The sequence below is a fragment of the Salvelinus sp. IW2-2015 genome, linkage group LG9, assembly GCF_002910315.2.
Source record: "Salvelinus sp. IW2-2015 linkage group LG9, ASM291031v2, whole genome shotgun sequence".
NCBI lineage: Eukaryota > Metazoa > Chordata > Actinopteri > Salmoniformes > Salmonidae > Salvelinus > Salvelinus sp. IW2-2015.
Genome location: NC_036849.1, coordinates 25,590,417 through 25,613,820, shown reverse-complemented (window position 1 = coordinate 25,613,820; position 23,404 = coordinate 25,590,417). Strand labels below are relative to the sequence as shown.

The window sequence follows — 23,404 nt, the reverse complement described above, 5'->3', positions numbered from 1 at the left end:
TAGCAAAAAAAAATGTCACCTTTATTTAACTAGGCAGGTCAGTTAAGAACAAATTCTTATATACAATGACAGCCTACACCGGTCAAACCCGGACGACGCTGGGCCAATTGAGCGCCGCCCTATGAGACTCCCAATCACGGGTGGTTGTGATACAGCCTGAGTGTTGGAGGTGTACAAGCGGTATGAGCTGGCATATCGTTGAGCGGATGCTCCTGTCACACATCAATCTCCTTCCTTATTATCCCTTTGTGTTAGAGGTTCAAAACGGTACTAGAAAGTGTAGGCTTCTATCATGATAAAAATAATGACTGATGTCATTGATGTGAGGCTGATGCATGTTTTCATGCTCATTTGACGGGGGATTTATTCCCACTAGTCTAATTTGAGTGTTTGAACTTTAACGTGGCCGCATGGGATTTGTTGGGATTTTAGTCTGGTGTGGTTTCGTTGCATCCAATGGCAGTTAACGCAACGAGCCTCTGGATCTGACAGCTCTAACACAGTTCCACCTCCGACACCTCCAAAACAACGCAATGCGGCTGTCTATCTGATTGAATCTGCCCTTAAGACTCTAGATCCTCTCTCCATCACAGGACAGGGGGATACTTAGATTATGTCAAAGACACTACAAAATGTAATCCTCTTTACATTTAAAGAAACAATACCATGGAAAGTCACATCGATCTTCAGCATGAGACGTCGGTCTGTTTCGATAAAGAAGTACAGATAAAGTGATTTACTGTGTAGTGTTGAATTCATTCATGTCTTAAACACAACACACATGGCTACTGGCTGGTAGAACAGCATGACTGTGTGAAGGTTCACAATCTGTGAACCCAAACTATGAGTTTGGGAAAGTGATTACAACCACAAGGGGGAAATAAACGTATGTAGCACTTTGTTAACAGTCTGTAAACTACATGCATCCAACACAAAAAGTCTGAATGATGTCATGAGGGACTATTGGAACAAACATTGGAGGTGCACCCTGGCCGTGACCCCACACTCCAAGGGTGTCTCCCGGAGAGTTGGGATATGCAAAAAACACATGTCCAATTCACACACAAGTATTAATACACACTTGTACATGTATGACGTTAGAACAAATATAAGCACCCACCAAATGATTTATTATTATTAATTGTGTAGCTACCAGATACTAGCAATGATGGAGATATATAAAGGGTTAAAGTCATGATCCTTAGGCTGCGTCAAGTTTCTTCCTCTTGACTGAGAATATAGGGCTTTTTTTTGAGATGTCATACATGAGTGTTGCCTGTGAGATGAAGTTGCCCTCAGACACTGATCTAAGGCCAGTTCCTCCTAATGGTTAGGGTTGTGGAGGGTTGGCTGGTCCTAGATCAGTGTTTACGGGGGTAACTTCTACCTGAAGCTGTTGACTGACAAACACAAGGGGCGTGTCTGCATCAGAGCTGTCCTTCACTCACAGGCTGCTGTCCTGATTGGCCGGCTCGCTGCACTTCCTGTGTCGGGGGGAAGTGGAGGCCAGCTTAGTGGGGGAGGGGGAGGCGGTGGAGGAGGAGTCACTGCATCCCCCCGAGGACACCCCCGAGGACAGCGAGGAGAGCTGGGGGACGGGAGGTGCCCTCTTCCTGCCCAGAAACAACCCTCCCTCAAACCCTGCCTTCCTCCTCACCTCAGACCTAGCCTTCGCCCCTGATCCAAGCCCCGCCCACTCCTCCTCCTCCGATTGGACCCTTCGACGAACGTCTCCACAAGGGCTCTCAGGCGGTTGCCGTGGCGATTCTGTGATACCCTCAGCTGCGTCTATGACCACAGCAACGTTAGCAACGACGTTAGCGTAAGCGGCATTAGTGGTTCGGCTAGCCCAGAGCTCCATGGCAGAGCCCCTCCTCTCCACCTCCTCTCCCCCAGCCTCACACAGCGACCGGGTTCTGGCTTCTGTACCTGGGCGTGCCCTCTGTCCTGGAGCCTGTTCAGGGCTCTCCAGCAGGCCTTTCCCTAGGGAGAAGTTCTGGAAGTCTTTGTAGTTGTGGAAGGACTCTGTGCGCCGGGCTCGGGCCAGCAGTGGGCTCTCTCTGTAGGGTCGCAGAGCTCCGTAGGTGGCCGTCTCTGGAATGGGATCCTGGGCCTGCAGCTGGAGGCTGGAGAGATGAAGACAACGGGGGTCAGAGAAATAGATATAGACAGCATGAAAAAGACACAGTAGACAGACAAACGTGCACAACATAAAGAGTCAGACTCAGGGATGTAGAGACCTGGAGCAGGACTCTTGGAGACGGCTGGGCTGCAGCACCGAGGGGGCGGGGCTGATGTTGGGCGTGGCACAGCGGGAGGTGCTGAGGTCACACTGGTCCAATAGTTGAAGCAGCTCCTCTTCTGTTGGCCCGCCCACCTCTGTCAATCAAACACATTATAATTGATCAGTGTCAAACTACATGTGAAAACAAAGTGTCAATGACTAATCAAATCAAATGTTATCTGTCAAATGCAGAGAGAAAAATATAGAAAAATAAATACAGAATGAGTAGCGATATCTTCACTATATACATGGGGTACAGGTACTGAGTCAATGTGCAGGGGTACGAGGTAATTGAGGTAGGGGTAAAGTGACTAGGCAACAGGATAGATAATAAACAGACTACAAGCCATGGATATGTACAATGCCCTCAGATGCATAATGTTCCTATACAAATGATTTGTTATCTTTTCACACACACACACACATTTCCACTACACACTACACACACACTCCTTACCATCTTTCTTCTTCTCTTCTCCCTTGTTGGCAGTGTCCATAGCGGTGGTGAGGTCCCACATCTGAATGCTGCCATTGCCATGGCCTGTGAACAGGTACCTCCTGGGTCTAGAACCCATCCTGCTAGAACCCTCACACTCCCTAACCGTGAAACACGAGATGGTGGTCCCATCCACTGCCGCCACCTCACAGATCCTTGTGGGGACAAGCAGGACAGACCACATCAGACTGGAATAGACCGGAACTGACTGCATTCAGACCAGAACAGAGCAGCCACAGTTCTGGTAGCTCAGTGTGTTGGAGCCATAGTAATAGTAAATTAATTACAATAGTATAGTATATGAATTACAATACTATAGGAATAGTAAATTAATTATAATACTACAGTAATAGTATATTAATAGTCATTTCATAGGATTTCTATGGTTGGAGCATAGTGCTAGCAATACCTGGGTTATAGGTTGTATGTCTACTTGGACCACATTTGGTGATTTTACAGTTGAAGTCGGAAGTTTACATACACTTAGGTTGGAGTCATTAAAACTCGTTATTCAACCACTCCAGACATTTCTTGTTAACAAACTATAGTTTTGGCAAGTCAGTTAGGACATCTACTTTGTGCATGACACAAGTAATTTTCCAACAATTATTTACAGACAGATTATTTCACTTATAATTCACTGTATCACAATTCCAGTGGGTCAGAAGTTTACATACTCTAAGTTGACTGTGCCTTTAAACAGCTTGGAAAATTCCAGAAAATTATGTCATGGCTTTAGAAGCATCTGATAGGCTAATTGACATCATTTGAGTCAATTGGAGGTGTACCTGTGGATGTATTTCAAGGCCTACCTTCAAACTCAGTGGCTCTTTGCTTGACACCATGGGAAAATCGAAAGAAATCAGCCAAGACCTCAGAAAATAATGTGTAAACCTTCACAAGTCTGGTTCATCCTTGGGAGCAATTTCCAAATGCCTGAAGGTACCTCGTTAATCTGTACAAACAATAGTACGCAAGTATAAACACCATGGGACCACGCAGCCAGACAACTTGTTTGCAACTGCACATGGGGACAAAGATCGTACTTTTTGGAGAAATGTCCTCTGGTCTGATGAAACAAAAATATTACTTTTTGGCCATAATGACCATAGTTATGTTTGGAGGAAAAAGGGGGAGGCTTGCAAGCCGAAGAACACCATCCCAACCGTGAAGAACGAGGGTGGCAGAATCAGGTTGTGGGGGTGCTTTGCTGCAGGAGGGACTGGTGCACTTCACAAAATAGATGGCATCATGAGAAAGGAAAATTATGTTGATATATTGAAGCAACATCTCAAGACATCAGTCAGGAAGTGAAAGCTTGGTCGCAAATGGGTCCCCAAGCATACTTCCAAAGTTGTGGCAAAATGGCTTAAGGACAACAAAGTCAAGGTATTGGAGTGGCCATCACAAAGCCCTGACCTCAATCCTACAGAAAATTTGTGGGCAGAACTGAAAAAGCGTGTGTGAGCAAGGAGGCCTACAAACCTGACTCAGTTACACCAGCTCTGTCAGGAGGAATGGGCCAAACTTCAACACTAACTTATTGTGGGAAGCTTTGTGGAAGGCTACCTGAAACGTTTGACCCAAGTTAAACAATTTAAAGGCAATGCTACCAAATACTAATTGAGTGTATGTAAACTTCTGACCCACTGGGAATGTGATGAAAGAAATAAAAAGCTGAAATAAATAATTCTCTCTACTATATTCAGACATTTCACATTCTTAAAATAAAGTGGTGATCCTACTGACCTAAGACAGGGAATTTTTACAAGGATTAAATGTCAGGAATTGTGAAAACTGAGTTAAATGTATTTGGCTCAGGTATATGTAAACTTCCGACTTCAACTGTAAGTGTGTTTACTGTGAGCTGGATGAAAGAGCTAAATGACCATGTTTATCAGACAAGGCTTATACATCATGATATGTGTGTATAACTGATGTGTAATACCTTCCCAGTGGAGGAGAGGCAAACAAACAGCTTGTTGGTGATGGGGATGAGCCTTCTGAATAACAACCTGCTGGTCGTCTCTCTCCCCAAATGGACCTGAGGGAGACCACACCACCCTAGGATACTGGGCTTCTAGACCCACCCTGGATACTGGGCTCTAGACCCACCCTGGATACTGGTCTCTAGACCCACCCTGGATACTGGGCTCTAGACCCACCCTGGATACTGGGCTCTAGACCCACCCTTGATACTGGCTCTAGACCCACCTGGATACTGGGCTCTAGACCCACCCTGGATACTGGGCTCTAGACCCACCCTGGACTACTGGGCTCTAGACTCACCTGGATACTGGGCTCTAGACCCACCCTGGATACTGGGCTCTAGACCCCTAGATACTGGGCTCTAGACCCACCCTGGCATACTGGCTCTAGGCCACCCTGAATACGGGCTCTAGACCCACCACTGAATACGGTACGTCTAGACCACCTGAATACTGGTCTCTAGACCCCCCCTGGATACTGGTCTCTTAGACCCACCCTGGAACTGGTGTCAGACCTACCCTGAATACTGGTCTCTAGACCCCCCCTGAATTATCTATGGTTCTCTAGACCCAACCTGGATACTGGCTCTAGACCACCCTGGATACTGGGCTCTAGACCCACCTCTGGGATACTGGGCTCTAGACCCACCCTGGATACTGGGCTCTAGACCCCACCCTGGATACTGGGCTCTAGACCCACCCTGGATACTTGGGCTCTAGACCCACCCTGGATACTGTTCTAGACCCACCTGGATACTGGTTCTCTAGACCCACCCTGGATACTGGCTCTAGACCCACCCTCGGATATTGGGCTCTAGATTTACTTTAACATGTCCATCCACCCCTGCCATTTACCATATCTATTCACTTTCTCCTTCCCTCCCGCTCCCCTTCTCTCACCAATGTCGTTGCCTGATGTAGTAGCTGCCGTGGCTCTCAGTGCTCCTCCAATGAGAGATCTTAAGGAGGCGAGGGGGTGAGACCAGGCTGCGTGAGAATCATGCCTGCGGAACGCGTCACTGTCCCACGTACGCACATGGTTGTTGTCCGCACACACTGAAAGGAGACAAAAACAACCACACCACAGACGACAGACGAGAGACACACAATGTATATGAAACACAGCCAGACCCACCCTGAGCCAGACCCTCTCTGCTGAGCCAGACCCACTCTGGAGCCAGACCCTCCTGGGACCTAGCCCACCGAGCGACCTCCCTGGAGCCAGACCCTCCCTGGAGCCAGACCCACCCTGAGCCAGCCACGAGCCAGACCCACCTTGGAGCCAGACCCACTCTGGAGCCAGACCCTCCTCGGGCCAGACCCTCCCTGGAGCCAGACCCACCTGGAGCCAGACCCACCCTGGGCCAGACCATCTGAGCCAGACCTCCCTGGAGCCAGACCCTCCTCCTGGAGCCAGACCCCCCTGGAGCCAGACCCACCCTGGAAGCCAGACCCCCTCGGAGCCAGACCCAACCTGGAGCCAACCTCCCCTGGAGCGCAGACCCCCCTGGAGCCAGACCCACCCTGGAGCCAGACCTCCCTGGAGCCAGACCACCTGGAGGCCAGACCCTCCCCTGGAGCCAGACCTCCCTGAGCCAGAGCCCACCCTGGAGCCAGACCCTCGGAGCCGACCCTACCCTGGAGCCAGACCGCACCTGAGCCAGACCCACCCTGGAGCCAGACCCACCCTGGAGCCAGAACCCACCCTGGAGCCAGACCCTCCCTGACAGACCCACCCTGGAGCCAGACCCCTCCACCTGCGGAGCCCAGTAGCGCCACTCCTGAGGGCCAGGACACACACTGGAGCCAGACCCACCTGGAGCCAGACCCTCCTGGAGCCAGGACCCACCCCTCGAGAGCCAGACCCACCCTGGAGCCAGACGCCTCCCTGAGCCAGAACCTCCGTGGAGCCACGCACCACGCTGGAGCCAGACCCTCCCTGGAGCCAGACCCACTCTGGACCCAGACGCCACCCCTGGCAGCCACGTACTCCTCCCTGGAGCAGAACCCACTCTTGGAGCCAGACCCACCCTGGAGCCAGACCCACCCTGGAGCCAGACCCACTCTGGAGCCAGACCCTCCCTGGAGCCAGTCTCCGCTTCCATAATAACTAGTGCTGAACGATTAACTGAAATGTTGGTAATTTGACCGATGTCGGTTTCATTATTTGAATTCCATTTTTTTTACTTTTTTCTGTGAGCTCAATGTGCACATTGCGCACTTTATCTAGAGATAAATCAGATCAAGCCAAACTGTGTGAAGTTGTAGTTTCCAACAGGCCAATATTCTACATAGTTTAACGTAGAAAACGTGATAATCAACTACAATGACCATAATCCATTGCGTGCCTACGTGTCCGTTCTGTGTTTCTTTTACGCATGCAATGGAAGAGAGAAGGATACGAGATCAAAAGGGGATAAATAGAGAGCAGTTCCTTCGCRAGGTATTTTTACCTGAAAACACTGTACATGATCTAAGTGCATCCCACTGCTGTCTTTCCTCTTTATTATTGGCTGTAAATAATTTATTTTAAAATATTAATGCAACATACAACCCTGTCAACAGCATACCACCCGGCATCCCACTGATGTCTTTCTTCTGAAGCTAAGCAGGGTTGGTCCCTGGATGGGAGACCAGATGCTGCTGGAATAGGTGTTGGAGGGCCAGTAGGAGGCACTCTTTCCTCAGGTCTAAAAAAATACCCCAATGCCCCAGGGTAGTGATTGGGGACGTAGGGTGCTGTATTTTGGATGGAACGTTAAATGGGTGTCCTGATTCTCTGTGGTCACTAAAGATCCCATGGCACTTATTGTAAAAGTAGGGGTGTTAACCCCGGCGTCCTGGCTAAATTCCCAATCTGGCCCTCATACCATCATGGCCACCTAATCACCCCCAGCTTCCAATTGGTTCATTCATCCCCCCTCCGCTCCCCTGTAACTATTCCCCAGGTCGTTGCTATAAATGAGAATTTGTTCTCAGTCAACTTACCTTGGAAAATAAAATAAAAAGTGATTGATAGATTCAGCAGTCATAAAAATATGCCTTTATTTACTTTGAAGAACAACTAAAATAGTGATTTTGATTGGCAGCAGCTCTACAGAGATGAGTTTGAATTAAATAATAAAGTAATCAAATAAAACAAATGTAATATACACCACTGAAATATTTTATTAAAGTAATGTGAATAAATGATGGTTAATAAGTGTAATTAGTAATGGGCAGTCACTACTATCATGGGACTTTTATTCATTGTTTTATTCTGTGTTGTTACAGCATTCAACCCACATAATGCATAGTGCATTTAATTATGTTTTACATTTTTTTATCAAAACCGAATCGAAAATCGTGATTATTTTTGTAATAATCTAACCAAAACCGAACAGACCTCAAAAAGAGAACCTCAAAAACAGACCTACATTTCTTTTTTTTATCACTCAGCACTAATAACTCGGCTCAAATATATCACAATATTTCCCTTGTCCCTTCTTACCTGAGACAAGGTGTTTCTCAGAGAGCATGATCTTGGTGACAGGGGAGCGGTGGACAGTAAAGGTCTGGAAGAGCTGAGGTCCAGAGCCTACTGTCTCAGGGTGTTGGACTATGACCCTCACTGCTCCAGAACTGGTCCCATACGCTATCTCTATCCAGTTACCACTCACACCTAGAGAGAGAGGGAGCAGAGAGAGAGGGAGCAGAGAGAAAGAAAGAGAGAGAGAGAGAGAGAGGGAGCAGAGAGAGAGAGAGAGAGGGAGCAGAGAGAGAGAGAGAGAGAGAGAGAGAGAGAGAGAGAGAGACGGAGCAGAGAGAAAGAAAGAGAGAGAAAGAGAAAGAGAGAGGGAGCAGAGAGAGAGAGAGAGAGAGGGAGCAGAGAGAGAGGGGGGGAGCAGAGAGAGAGAGAGAGAAGGAACAGAGAGAGAGAGAGAGAGAGAGAGAGAGAGAGAGGGACCAGAGAGAGAGAGAGAGGGAGCAGAGAGAGAGAGAGAGAGAGAAACCATTTTTTTAATAAACTCCCATACAAAACATTAAGAACACATGCTCTTTCCATGACAGACTGACCAGGTGAAAGTTATGATCCCTTATTGATGTCACTTGTTAAATCCACTTCAATCAGTGTAGATGAAGGGGAGGAAACAGGTTAAAGAAGGATTTTTAAGGCTTGAGACATGGATTGTGTCTGTGTGCCATTCTTAGGGTGAATGGGTAAGACAAAAGATTTAAGTGCCTTTGAATGTGGTATGGTAGTAGGTGCCAGGCACACTGMTTTTTCAAGAACTGCAACGCTGCTGAGTTTTTCACGCCCAACAGTTTTCTGTGTGAATAAAGAATGGTTCACCACCCAAATGACATCCAGCCAACTTGACACAACTGTGGGAAGCATTGGAGTCAACATGGGCCAGCATCCCTGTGGAACGCCTTCCACACCTTGCAGGGTCCATGCCCCAACAAATTGAGCCAAATGGGGGGAGGGGGGGTGCAATTCAGTATTAAGAAGGTGTTCCTAATGTTTGGTGTACTCGGTGTACACACGCTTCAAACAGCTAAAAAAACAATATTTTTGTTTATGGAAAATATATTTCACAGTGGTTTAGATGGTACAAAGATTCTCTTCCCAATGACTGTTTGCTTTGTCACAAACTGAAATTAGGCAAAATATTATTAATTTTAGCAACCAGGAAATGGCGATTTCAGCATAGTGCGCCTTTAAAACAATTCCAGAGTTTAATGGCTGTGATCGGAGAAAACCGAGGCTGGATCAACAACATTGTAGTTACTCCACAATTCTAACCTAAATGACAGAGTGAAAAGAAAAAGCCTGTACAAAAAAAAAAATCAAAAACATGCATCCTATTTGCAATAAGGCACTAAAGTAACACTGCAAAAAATGTGGCAAAGAAATTCACTTTGTCGTGAATACTTTCCGAATGCACTGTATTTTTAAGCATGGTGGTGGCTGCATCAAGTTATGGGTATGCAAGGACTATGGAGTTTTTTAGGATAAAAATAAACCGATTAGAGCTAAGCACAGGTAATATCCTAGAGGGACACATGGTTTAGTCTGCTTTCCAAAAGACATTGGGAGACAAATTCACCTTTCAGCAGGACAATTACACAAGGCCAAATATACACTGGAGTTGCTTACCAAGACGACATTAAATGTTCCTGAGTGGCCTAGTTACACTTTGGACCTAAACAGGCTTGAAAATCTATGGCAAGACTTGAAAATGGCTGTCTAGCAATGATCAACAACCAACTTGACAGAGCTTGAAGAATTTAAAAAAGAATAAATGTGCTAAAATATTGTACAATCCAGGTGTGCTCTTAGAGTCTTACCCAGAAACTCACAGCTGTAATCGCTGCCCAAGGTCATTCTAACATGTATTGACTCAGGGGTGTGAATAGTTATGTAAATTACACTGAACAAAAATATAAACGCAACAATTTCACTGAGTTACAGTTCATATAAGGAAATCAGTCAATTGAAATAAATTCATTAGGCCCTAATCTGTGGATTTCACATGACTGGGCACAGCCATGGGTGMGCCTGGGAGGGCATAGGCCCATCCACTTGGGAGCGAGGCTCACCCACAGGTTATCTACAAGTCTCTGCTAGGTAAAGCCCCGCCTTATCTCAGCTCACTGGTCACCATAGCAGCACCCACTCGTAGCACGCGCTCCAGCAGGTATATCTCACTGGTCACCCCCAAAGCCAATTCCTCGTTTGGTCGCCTTTCCTTCCAGTTCTTTGCTGCCAATGACTGGAACGAATTGCAAAAATCCCTGAAGCTGGAGACTCATATCTCCCTCACTAGCTTTAAGCACCAGCTGTCAGAGCAGCTCCCAGATCACTGCACCTGTACATAGCCCATCTGTTAACAGCCCATCTATCTACCTCATCCCCATACTGTATTTATTTATTTTTCTTGCTCCTTTGCACCCCAGTATCTCTACTTGCAGATTAATCTTCTGCACATCTACCATTCCAGTGTTTAATTGCTATATTGTAATTACTTCGCCACCATGGTCTATTTATTGCCTTAACTCCCTTATCTTACCTCATTTGCACTCACTGTATATAGACTTTTTGCTTTCTTTTTTCTACTGTATTATTGACTGTGTTTTGTTTATTCCATGTGTAACTCTGTGTTGTTGTATGTGTCGAATTGCTATGCTTTATCTTGGCCAGGTCGCAGTTGCAAATGAGAACTTGTTCTCAACTAGCCTACCTGGTTAAATAAAGGTGAAATAAAAATATAAATAAACCCACTGGGGAGCCAGGCCCAGCCAATCAGAATGTGTTTTTCCCCACAAAAGGGCTTTATTACAGACATAAATACTCCTCAGTTTCATCAGCTGACCGGCTGGCTAGTCTCAGACGATCCCACATATCATCAATATGTGGAGGTCCTGGGCTGGCGTGGTTACACATGGTCGGTGGTTGTGAGGCCGGTTGGACGTACTGACAAATTCTATAAAACGATGTTAGAGGCGGCTTATGGTAGAGAAATTAACATTAATTTCTCTGGCAACAGCTCTGGTGGACATTCCTGCAGTCAGCATGCCAATGGCACACTCCCTCAAAACTTGAGACATTTTAGAGTAGTCTTTTATTGTCATGTTTAATGATCATGCTGTTTAATCAGCTTCTTGATATGCCACACTTGTCAGGTGGATGGATTATCTTGGCAAAGGAGAAATGCACACTAACATGGATGTAAACAAATGTGTGCACAAAATTTGAGAGAAATAAGCTTTTTGTGCATATGGAACATTTCATACATTTTATTTCAGCTTATAAAACATGGGACCAACACTTTACATGTTGCATGTATATTTTTGCTCAGCATAGATTTCTGTATTTAATTTCTCTATAAATTTGCTCGTGGTGGCGCAACATCCTTTTAAAGAGACTTTATGTTGGTGTTTCTTTTATTTTGGCAGTTACCTGTTTGTGCTTGTGATAAAAATTAACCCACAGTTATTTTTTGGAAACTATTGATCTTCTGTAGCTAAATTATGCTATCTGGTGTATTCTGATGATTGAGAGCAGCTTGAGCCACTGTATTAATTTGTCCCTGGCTAAAACGGCTTGTTATGGACTTGGGGCTCATGTACGGCGCACTTGAACTCGCCCTACTGTCCGAGTGCTTTGTTTACAGAAAAATACCACCTCAAATGCATATGCACACAAACTGATCCACCGAATTAACCTTATCATCACACCAAGGAGATCTAGAATCCAAGTTCTTAAAAACTTCTTCAGGATTGTTCACCGTCCCTGAAGGACGGTTGAGCTAACGTAGGCTAATGCGATTAGCATGAGGTTGTAAGTAACAAGAACATTTCCCAGGACATAGACATATCTGATATTGGCAGAAAGCTTAAATTCTTGTTAATCTAACTGCACTGTCCAATTTACAGTAGCTATTACAGTGAAAGAATACCATGCTATTGTTTGAGGAGAGTGCACAGTTTTGAACATGAAAAGTTATTAATAAACAAATTAGGCACATTTGGGCAGTCTTGACACAATTTTTAACAGAAATGCAATGGTTCATTGGATCAGTCTAAAGCGTTGCACATACACTGCTGCCAAATAGTGGCCAGAATCTAAATTGCATCTGGGCTGGAATAATACATTATGGCCTTTCTTTGCATTTCAAAGATGGTGGTACAAAGAAAATACAAAAAAAGGTTGGTTATTTTTCTTTGTATTATCTTGTACCAGATCTAATGTGTTATATTCTCCTACATTCCTTTCACATTTCCACAAACTTCAAAGTGTTTCCTTTCAAATGGTACCAAGAATATGTATATCATTGCTTCAGGTCCTGAGCTACAGGCAGTTAGATTTGGGTATGTCATTTTAGGCGAAAATTGAAAAAAAGGGGCCGATCCTTAACAGAACTCCACGGACGCCCTGTTACGCAGTGGAACCCAGACCGATATGTGACCACTTAGTTACTGTGCTGTCCTTTCTGCATCAGGATTCGAAGGATGCTCAAATCAATTAAAATAACCCTCATCAATATCTGTTGCCTACGCCTAATAGTCCTACTTATCACTAGGGAAGCAGATATCCTAGCGGTTAAGAATGTTGGGCCAGTACGTGAAAAACCTGTTGATGTTCCCTTGATCGAGGCACTTAACCCTAATTGCTCCTGTAAGTCGATCCGGATAAGAGCGTCCGCTAAATGACAAATGTAKAATCACTTATTATTATTACAAATAGAAAATTATCACTTCTCACAATGGTGCTTGTTTAGTAAAGTTAAATCAGAGCTGAATCATTGTCTCGCAAGATCACAATGATTCATTAGTATTTTACATAACAGAACCGAATATAATAGCATACAGTGCTAAAAAAGTATTCAGACCCCTCGACTATTTCCACATTGTTACATTACAGTCTTATTCTAAAAATGGATGAAATACATATTTTCCTCATCAATCTACAAAACAGGTTTTTAGATTTTTTAATAAAACAGAAATACCTTATTTACATGAATACAAGTATTCAGAACCTTTGGTATGAGACTCAAAATAGAGCTCTGGTGCATCCTGTTTCCATTYATCATCCTTGAGATGTTTCTACAACTTGATTGGAGTTCACCTGTGGTAAATACAATTGATTGGACATGATTTGGAAAGGCACACACCTGTCTATATAAGGTCCCATGGTTGAAAGTGCATGTCAGAGAAAAACCCAAGCCATGAGATCGAAGGAAATGTCCATAGAGCTCCAAGACAGGATTGTGTCTAAGCACAGATCTGAGGGAGGGTACCAAAAKATGACTGCAGGATTGAAGGTTCCCAAAAACACAGTGGCCTCAATCATTTTAAATGGAAGAAGTTTGGAACCACCAAGACTCTACCTAGAGCTGGRCYCCCYGCCAAACTGAGCAATCGGGGGAGAAGGGCCTTGGTCAGGGAGGTGACCATGAACCCGATGGTCACTCAGAGAGCTCCAGAGTTTCTCTGTGGAGATGGGAGAGCCTTCCAGAAAGACAACCATCTCTGCAGCACTCCACCAATCAGGCCTTTATGGTAGAGTGGCTAGATGGAAGCCACTCCTCACTAAAAGGCACGACAGCCCGCTTGGAGTTTGCCAAAAGACACTTAAAGGACTCTCAGACCATGAGAAACAATATTTGGAGCAATGTACAAAGAGATCCTTGATGAAAACCTGCTCCAGAGCGCTCAGGACCTCAGACTGGGGCAAAGGTTCACCTTACAACAGGACAACGACCCTAAGCACACAGCCAAGACAACGCAGGAGTGGCTTCGGGACAAGTCTGACTGTTCTTGAGTGGCCCAGCCAGAGCCCAGACTTGAACCCAATCGAACATCTCTGGGCAGAACTGAAAATAGCTGTGCAGCGACGCTACCCATCCAACCTGACAGAACTTGAGAGCATCTGCAGAGAAGAATGGGAGAAACTCCCCAAATACAGGTGTGCCAAGTTTGTAGGGTCATACCCAAGAAGACTCGAGGCTGTAATCGCTGACAAAGGTGCTTCAACAAAGTACTGAGTAAAGGGTCTGAATACTTATGTAAATGTGATATTTCCATTTTTATTAGCAAAAATGTCTATAAACCGGTTTTCCTTTGTCATTATGGGGTATTGTGTTTAGATTGATGAGGGGAAAAATGATTTAATCCATTTTAGAATAAGGTTGTAACGTAAGAAAATGTGGAAAAAGTTAAGGGGTCTGAATACTTTCAGAATACACTGTATACTGTAGCATAGTAGTCTTATATGTTACACCAAAAATACCTCCTCAATAATTTCTAATCTGATGCTGAATAGTCCCCAAAAAATCCTCATGCGGCCAAAACTCAACGACGAGTGCCACAAGGCAGGATATACTGACTGAAACAAAATACAAGAAAGGCTACTAGTTTGTTAACACCGTCTGCTTTAATTTGCTCACAAAATACTAATTCAAGAAGATCTAAATGCATATTCCCATGAAACTGACTGAGATCAAATTACTGGCATGCAGTTTGGACATTTCACCGGTAAAATGTAAATGACCTTCATTCACGATTAACACTTAAGATGGCCTATTTTGAAATTAGAGTTTGAAGTTTGAGGGTATTAAAAATATAGGCAACTGGATGATAGATTTTATGTATAGGCCTATTCTACAATGATATTCAATAGGCTACACCTGTCAGTAGGCTACACCTGTCAGTAGGCTACACCTGTCAGTAGGTTACACCTGTCAGTAGGCTACACATGTCAGTAGGCTACACCTGTCAGTAGGCTACACATGTCAGTAGGCTACAAACTTTGAGGAATTATGTCATTAAAAAAATGTAAATGACGCTCCCTCACCGAAAAAAATGTCCTGTTTGTACTTCAACTATTTGCACATTATTACAACACTGTGCATAGAGAGAGAGAGAGAATACATCGCAAAAGATCATTGCTTAGAAAGGCTGAACTCAAATAATATATTTCAGTCTTCGTTGGTGTGTGTGCATGCATGTTCGCATGCGTGTTTGAGAGTGTGTCTGTGTATGTACTCACTGGTCTTGGGTGTGAAGTAGACACTCAGGGCAGTTATAGCATCGTTAGATGGGTCGTGGTACAGTTCTGTCACCAACAGATCATTATCCTTCATCCTCAAAGGAAACTTCTGCATGTCTGTGTGAGTGAGTGAGTGTGAGAGAGGAAACACATATGAAACCAAGAAGGGTTGGGGTCAATTCCATTTCAATTCAGGAAGTAAACGAAAAGTCCAATTCCACTTCCTGAATTAACTGTGTGTGTGTGTGTGTGTGTGTGTGTGTGTGTGTGTGTGTGTGTGTGTGTGTGTGTGTGTGTGTGTGTGTGTGTGTGTGTGTGTGTGTGTGTGTGTGTGTGTGTGTGTGTGTGTGTGTGTGTGTGTGTGTGTGTATATAAAAAAGAAAAAAAAAAAAAACACAGAAGAAGGAAAAAGAAAGCTGTGTCACAGCTGGTGATGGGAACTACATCTTGCACCTGATGGAGAGAAAAGAAAGGGTTAAACTCTCTCCCTTTCTCATACACACACTGTCAAACACATACATACCCACTTTCAATGACACACAGCCACACACACCCTATGTATTACTACCTGCCAATGCTGTGTGACAGCGTTCCAGACCCCCACCTTCCCCGTGTGACTGGTGGCCACTAGCTGGTTCCCAATGAAGAACATATGATCTACTGGTACACCCAGACTAAACACACCTAGAGAGCGAGAGAGAGATAGAACAGAGACAGAGAGAGAGGGGGAGAGAGAGAAGAGGGGATAGAGTGAGTCAATAACACACACACACTAACATGTCTCTTTTTCACAATCTCTCAAACACACCCCCCCTACCTATCTCGTTGCCGCTCCCTCCGTCCTGGATGCTCCAGAGGATGATGTTGCTATCGGAGGCGGCTGCCACCATCTTGTCCTTATCGCCATGGGGACCACCTACCACCTTAAAAATAATACATATGATAGATAACGCAACTTTCAGGACAATCCATTGTGATTATAGCAGTATAACAGTACCTTGGCGTTGAGAGCGATTCTCTCAATGGACCAGTCCAGATAGGGGCTAGAAAACACCTGCTGCCACCCTGACGACTCCTTTATCCTGGAGTGGAGAATACACACACGTTAGTACACACACACTCAAGATTTATGAGCATTATCTATCAATTATATCAACTCTGAGTGGATGGATACAACTACAAATGCCAGAGTTACCTGTAGCAGATGACAAAGTGTGCATAAGCCACTACGATCCAGTTATGATGTCCAGCTACAATCAGCACCTTCCTAGGATCCACCACAGCACCTGGAAACATAACAGTACTTTCCATAGTACTTGACTAACTGCCTGGACACTCACAGTGCTGTACAATGTATAGGTAACTGTACATTGTAACTGTACATTAGTACAAAGTATATTGTATATTGTACAAAGTATATTGAAAGCAGGTGCTTTCACACAGGTGAAAATATCATCCCATCATGCTTAGAGTCAAGTGTAGAAATGCTAGGCAGGCCATTATTTTGGCTACCATGGCTTTGCCCCCACAGAATGACAATGTCCCGCACGAGCGGTCACTGATTGTTTGATGAGCATGAAAACGATGTAAATCATCTGTCACGGCGCCTGAGACAGCATTTTCCACCACCTTCAACAAAACACCAAATGATGGAATTTTGTCATGGAAGAATGGTGTCACTTTATTTTGTCAGTTACCTGGTTTGGGTAGGCCGGTGCTGGTACCATTTTCCCCTACTTTTTAAGCTAGACATGCGCTGTACATTACCATGATTGCGCAATAGTGCTTACAAATGCAATGTGGTTTTTTAAAAGTCTGTACATGACCATGTACAATGTATTTGAGTGAGGGTGTCAACAAAATGTTATGTCATCAATATAATTCATAAAATAATTCAGCTCTGTGCATACTACTGGTTTCTGACCAGCTTAAACTGGCTGTGGCTCTAACACACACACACACACACACACCCCCACCAAGGTTTCCGTTAGGAAAATGTGGCACCGGACATTTGCAGGCACCATTTTAATTTACTGGACATTTGAGAAATTGACCAGACCCATACGCATTGGATGCGTAACCTAATTTAGGGTGTTCGCCCACGGTGCAAAGAATGATGTAAATCACATTTAGAATATGTAAATTCATATTAACAGAACATGCAAGTCTAGGATGAAATGATATGCGGTCCTTACCTAATTCTGATGTGCACTTTGAACATGTTAGAATAACTGTCTACATATGCTTTTCCTCATCCAACAAGACAAGTAGCAAAATCACTACCTTATGTCAATCTACTATAGTAGAGAAGTTTAGGCTACCTATTCTATTGGTCAGCTTTTTAAGAAAGAAATAGCCTGTTCCAAACAGCCTCTGGGACAGTTATAGACACATCCCAAATTCATACAAACAGTAGGCCTAGGCTACAGAAACAAAAAATAACTTTTAAAAGCAATGAGTCTGATGCAACAGATCAGAACTTTTAGCTTAAAATGTTGATAAACTATTATTTATTCACATTATAAGCGCAGCAATGCACACAAGGCAGGAGGCTGCGCGTGAATGTTCGTTCCATAATGCAATTAGCGGGACAACACAGTTGTCAAAAGGGCACTGCATATGCGAGCGGATTCATGTGACAGAGATGAAAATATTTGTTTGAAATTTAGAAAGAGGAGATCTTTCCCGAACTAATTTCAACTCGGAAACTCTGGCCTCTTTCTAGAACTCTGACTTTCCAAACTAATTCCAACTCGGAAACTCTGGCCTCTTTCTAGAGCTCTGACTTTTCCAAATAATTCCAACTCGGAAACTCTGGCTCTTTCTAGAGCTCTGACTTCCAAACAATTTCCCAACTCGGAAACTCTGCCTCTTTCTAGAGCTCTGACTTTCCAAACGAATTCCACTCGGAAACTCTGGCCTCTTTCTAGAGCTCTGACTTTCCAACTAATTCCAACTCGGAAACTCTGGCCTCTTCTAGAGCTCTGACTTTTCCGAACTAATTCCAACTCGGAAACTCTGGCCTCTTTCTTAGAGCTCTGACTTTTCCCAACAAATATTAACCAACTCGGAAACTCTGGCCTCTTTCTAGAGCTCTGACTTTCCAAACTAATTCCAACTCGGAAACTCTGGCCTCTTTCTAGAGCTCTGACTTTCCGAACTGAAGATCAGTGACGTCGTTTTTCCCCAGTTGTTGAAAGCACCACAAGATGCTGCAGATGTTCTACTCAAAGGCTCTGCATTTGTATGCTGTACACGTGTGATAAGATAAATAACAAATATACTGTGCACACAAGCCAATTTAATTTCATACAATTATGCAAATGACCTATAGAACGATAAGTGTGACTAGTCAAATGTATTTCCATCAGTGAATAGGCTAAAAAGCATTATTTRGCGCCAATTTTATTCATCGGCTTTTCTAAAAACTTTTTGGGGGACAAAAGCCAGCTTTTACAGGCTAACGGAAACCCTGGCACACACACACACAGCCCATCTCCTGACCAATGGTAGGACTGAGTATTCTGATTGCTCGTTAAACATGCACACAGTGTTCTAATGTGTCTGGGGAGTAGAACAGCCCAGCGCCAGCCCTGCTCCATGCCTCATTACACACACCCTTGTTTTTTAACCATTAACTGCCCCCCTGCTTACCCAGTCTGTGTGGCCCCTCGGCTCCAGGGGGTCCGGGAAGGGAGGGGTGGAGGGGGCAGGTTTGGGGGAACCCCCCCTCTGCTCTGCTAGGACCAGGCCGATCCTCAGTGGCAAGGCCAGAGGCTGCAGGGGTAGGGCTGGAGTTACGGGCTGGGAGAGCTGTGGGAGAAGCACATTCTTTAATCCACCAATRAACCAACTAACTCATGAAATAATACATCAAATTCTACATTACTAACACATTTTATAAATGCCAAAAATACCAAAAGTACAAAGACAAAACTAACACTAGCAAGAGCGTCACTAGAGCACTTATATTTCCCTTATAAACAAACAGAGGAATAGAGAGAGTGTACAATGTCCTGTAATTCACCTGTGCCAGAGGATCCAGAATTCTAGGTAAGAGGAGTTGTGGGAATACAGTACCTGGAGGGGGAAGGTATCCATGGAATAGAACACTGCCACAGGACGAACGTTCTATTTCCTCACACAGCAGCAACCTCCTCACTGAAGACAGCCACCACAACACAAGAGGCAGATATTCAGAAACCAAACATAATTATGCCACCAAATCAGCACTTCGTGTCAGGAAAGTAGTTTTATATTGTATATTTTATATAGGTAGGTATACTGTATCTGATAGCTAATAGGTAAATGGACATGGGAAAACTATAAAGTGATTATTATTTGTGTTATTTCCTAGATTAGCTCAAGACATTAAGTGAGAAATATAGCAAATAAATAACTATGTAATACCATAGTAATACCAGATAGTAGCATAGTAATTATTCAATTTAGTGCATGGAGGCCATACCTAATGGCGTTATCCCATAAAACTCAGCTTCATGGCGGAGAATGTTAATGTTTACCCCCCTACGAAGAGAAGAGAACATCAGTCAAGACCTAACCTGGCCCAATATGCTTCCCCATAATGTAGACTATATACACATATTGACCTTTTATGTAAGGAGGGTCAGGTATTCTTACCTTAAGTCTAACTCTTTGGTTCGAAGGAAATTCAAGATGGGTGCAAAGGCTGTTGGGTCCCTGTCAATAAATATCTAGAGGACAAGAGGGACATTTAGAAGTCATGTTTTTTTTAGGGGGGGGGGGAGATAAATACCATTGGTACAGTAATATCACTGCATAAAAGAGCATAAGAGAGTACATCTGTGGAATGTTTAGTCCCCTGTCCAAAAAACATTGGAACATATTTGTTTGTGTAATAGAACGACTCAGAACTCACAGCTCCAGTTTCATCCAGTAGAGATGATATTCTCCCACTCAGCAAACTGAAACACACACAGGCACATACACACACTTAACCTCTTTTTTTATTTGTTTTATTTCACCTTTATTTAACCAGGTAGGCTAGTTGAGAACAAGTTCTCATTTACAACTGCGACCTGGCCAAGATAAAGCATAGCAGTGTGAACAGACAACAACACAGTTACACATGGAGTAAACAATAAACAAGTCAATAACACAGTAGGGGGAAAAAAAAGAAAAAAAAAGAGTCTATATACATTGTGTGCAAAAGGCATGAGGAGGTAGGCAATAAATAGGCCATAGGAGCGAATCATTACAATTTAGCAGATTAACACTGGAGTGATAAAACATCAGATGATCATGTGCAAGTAGAGATACTGGTGTGCAAAAGAGCAGAAAAGTAAATAAATAAATAAAAACAGTATGGGGTMAGGTAGGTAAATTGGGTGGGCTATTTACAGATGGACTATGTACAGCTGCAGCGATCGGTTAGCTGCTCAGATAGCAGATGTTTAAAGTTGGTGAGGGAAATAAAAGTCTCCAACTTCAGCGATTTTTGCAATTCGTTCCAGTCACAGGCAGCAGAGAACTGGAAGGAAAGGCGGCCAAATGAGGTGTTGGCTTTGGGGATGATCAGTGAGATATACCTGCTGGAGCACGTGCTACGGGTGGGTGTTGTTATCGCGACCAGTGAACTGAGGTAAGGCGGAGCTTTACCTAGCATGGACTTATAGATGACCTGGAGCCAGTGGGTCTGACGACGAACATGTAGCGAGGGCCAGCCGACTAGAGCATACAGGTCGCAGTGGTGGGTAGTATATTGGGCTTTGGTGACAAAATGGATGGCACTGTGATAAACTGCATCCAGTTTAGAGTGTTTGGAGGCTATTTTGTAGATGACATCTCTGAAGTCGAGGATCGGTAGGATAGTCAGTTTTACTAGGGTATGTTTGGCGGCGTGAGTGAAGGAGGCTTTGTTGCGAAATAGAAAGCCGATTCTAGATTTGATTTTGGATTGGAGATGTTATATATGAGTCTGGAAGGAGAGTTTACAGTCTAGCCAGACACCTAGGTATCTTGCTCTAGTTAGCCATAAAAAGCTCATCTCAATTTCGCTCTGGCTTTATCTCAACTGTGGGGCAATCCTGTAGTCCTAACGCTGTTTGATACCCTGTACATTATCAATATTGATTCGCTGGGAGATAAACATGAAGTGAACTGGGTCACCTTTCCAGAGCTGTAGCCAGATCACATCTTAGCAGAGATAAAGAGATGTGTGGATTGACCCACCTTGAAAAGAAAGAGTCTGGGATCCACATGAGAGTCTGTCTAGAGGTGCTGAACCTGAGGAAGGAGAGGATATACCTAAGATCAAACCGACTCAGACATATCATGACAATGCAAAATGAATGAGACTCAATGACAGTGGATTGTATTTTACAATACTATTTTTCATGAATTCTCATAGGTTGTCACGTTTTTTATCATATTCATCCGGTGTAGGATATCACCACATATTGTATTCCTATGTCCAAGCCAAGGTGGAATCATGTTACAGATCAATACACACATACATTATGGAAAGTGTTTAATGTGGGATATCATGCTTGGGTAATTCATATGCTGCTGCTAACACATATGTGACTGGAACACCGTCAATAATTCGGGCAATTTACTACACATTGTCCAGACATATCCTAAGATACGTTTTGCAACAATGTAAACACGCCTTGACAATGCGGGCGCATGTGTTGCGTGCTTTTCGTGCATTTTATCTCAGCCCGAATTCCATGTTATCGTCTGCGACATCATATCAACCTATAAAGAAACGACCAAGCCGTCTGTCTGCCTGTTCGAGTATGTTAATAGTATCCTGCCCTCCCTGAGAGCACATTGGCAGTTCTTTTAGACTGAATTGGTCTATTTAAACGATGTAATACCGTGTCCCACCAACGTTCAGTTGGATAATTTCTCCCATCCCAGATGTTAAATTGTTGCCATTCGCGGCCATGTTTCCACCCCGTCCCGTGCGCGTGGGTCACTCGTAGCCAGCAGAAGCTGTACTGTTTCCAGTACGTTGTAGCAATCTCCAGTTTCCCCACTTCGGCTCTTCGCTCCCCGCGTCCTTCCAAGCCTCCATAAAAGATTTCACTTCCACGCAGCATCTGCAATTCTCCCTGCATACATAACCTAGCATAAACTACGGCTATGTGTAACCTTGTGGTAATGGTCAGGTGCGTCTAATGTTGCTGTATTCACCGATATACTCGTTCCTATAGTTCCATGTGTGTTTTTAGTGGCGTGTATTTTAGGGTCTGGTTCGTTTTCTGTGTCGTGCGGTGACTCGATGCTGTGATCTTCTTCTTAGATGAGGTTTAATGGCGGTTGGCATCCAATATGTTGCATTACCGCCCCCAACTGAACTATAGTATAAATCCATTACACGTTGTAATACATCATGGGAAAAGGGGAAACGGGAATTTTTTTATAAAACATATTTTTAATTACCCTACCAACTAACCCTACACTCATATAAACCCACCACCTTATTCCACTAATTTAATCTGATCCTACCCCAGGCCAACGACCTGGAAGGATGGGACACCACCAGTCAACACACCCTGTAACTCTTCTTAAATCCAATCTCGTACACCCAAGTACTTCTCAGCTGCTGCCAAAACAACATCTATTTTCTGTGATTTACTTTCCATTTCTGCAGTACAGTTGATAACCATTGCTACAGAATGAACGCTAAGAAGCTAACCTTACTGAAGCATATATAACTCATAGGCCTATCCCTCTGCTGGCACAAATCTACTACTCAGAGGGATCCTCTCAGCATAACTCACCCTTGACCCATCTTCCTCTACTTTCTTCACTGCTTCGGCATACAACACCTGCCTCAGCACACATGCACTTCCGATCTCCAGCAACATGGGCACCCCTACAGTTGACACACAACTTTTACCACTGAAACTACACAATCCTTTGTCTCATGCCCTCCTGCACACTTCTCACATCTTGTAATCTCCCTCCTAAACACTGCTGCGACATGACCATAAACGTAGCACCTGAAACACAGCAGTGGATTTTGCACTAAAGATCTAACAAGATAACTGAAATATCCTAACATGACTTTGTCGGGTAAAGACTCTAATTCAAAACTCGAAAGGCACAGA

The 23,404-nt window shown here is 44.1% G+C and overlaps 1 pseudogene; it reads right to left on the bottom strand.

The window, feature by feature from the left end:
- Nucleotides 1-22,669, bottom strand: LOC111969044 (BTB/POZ domain-containing protein KCTD3-like; annotated as a pseudogene).
- Between the last annotated feature and the right edge of the window lie 735 nt (nucleotides 22,670-23,404).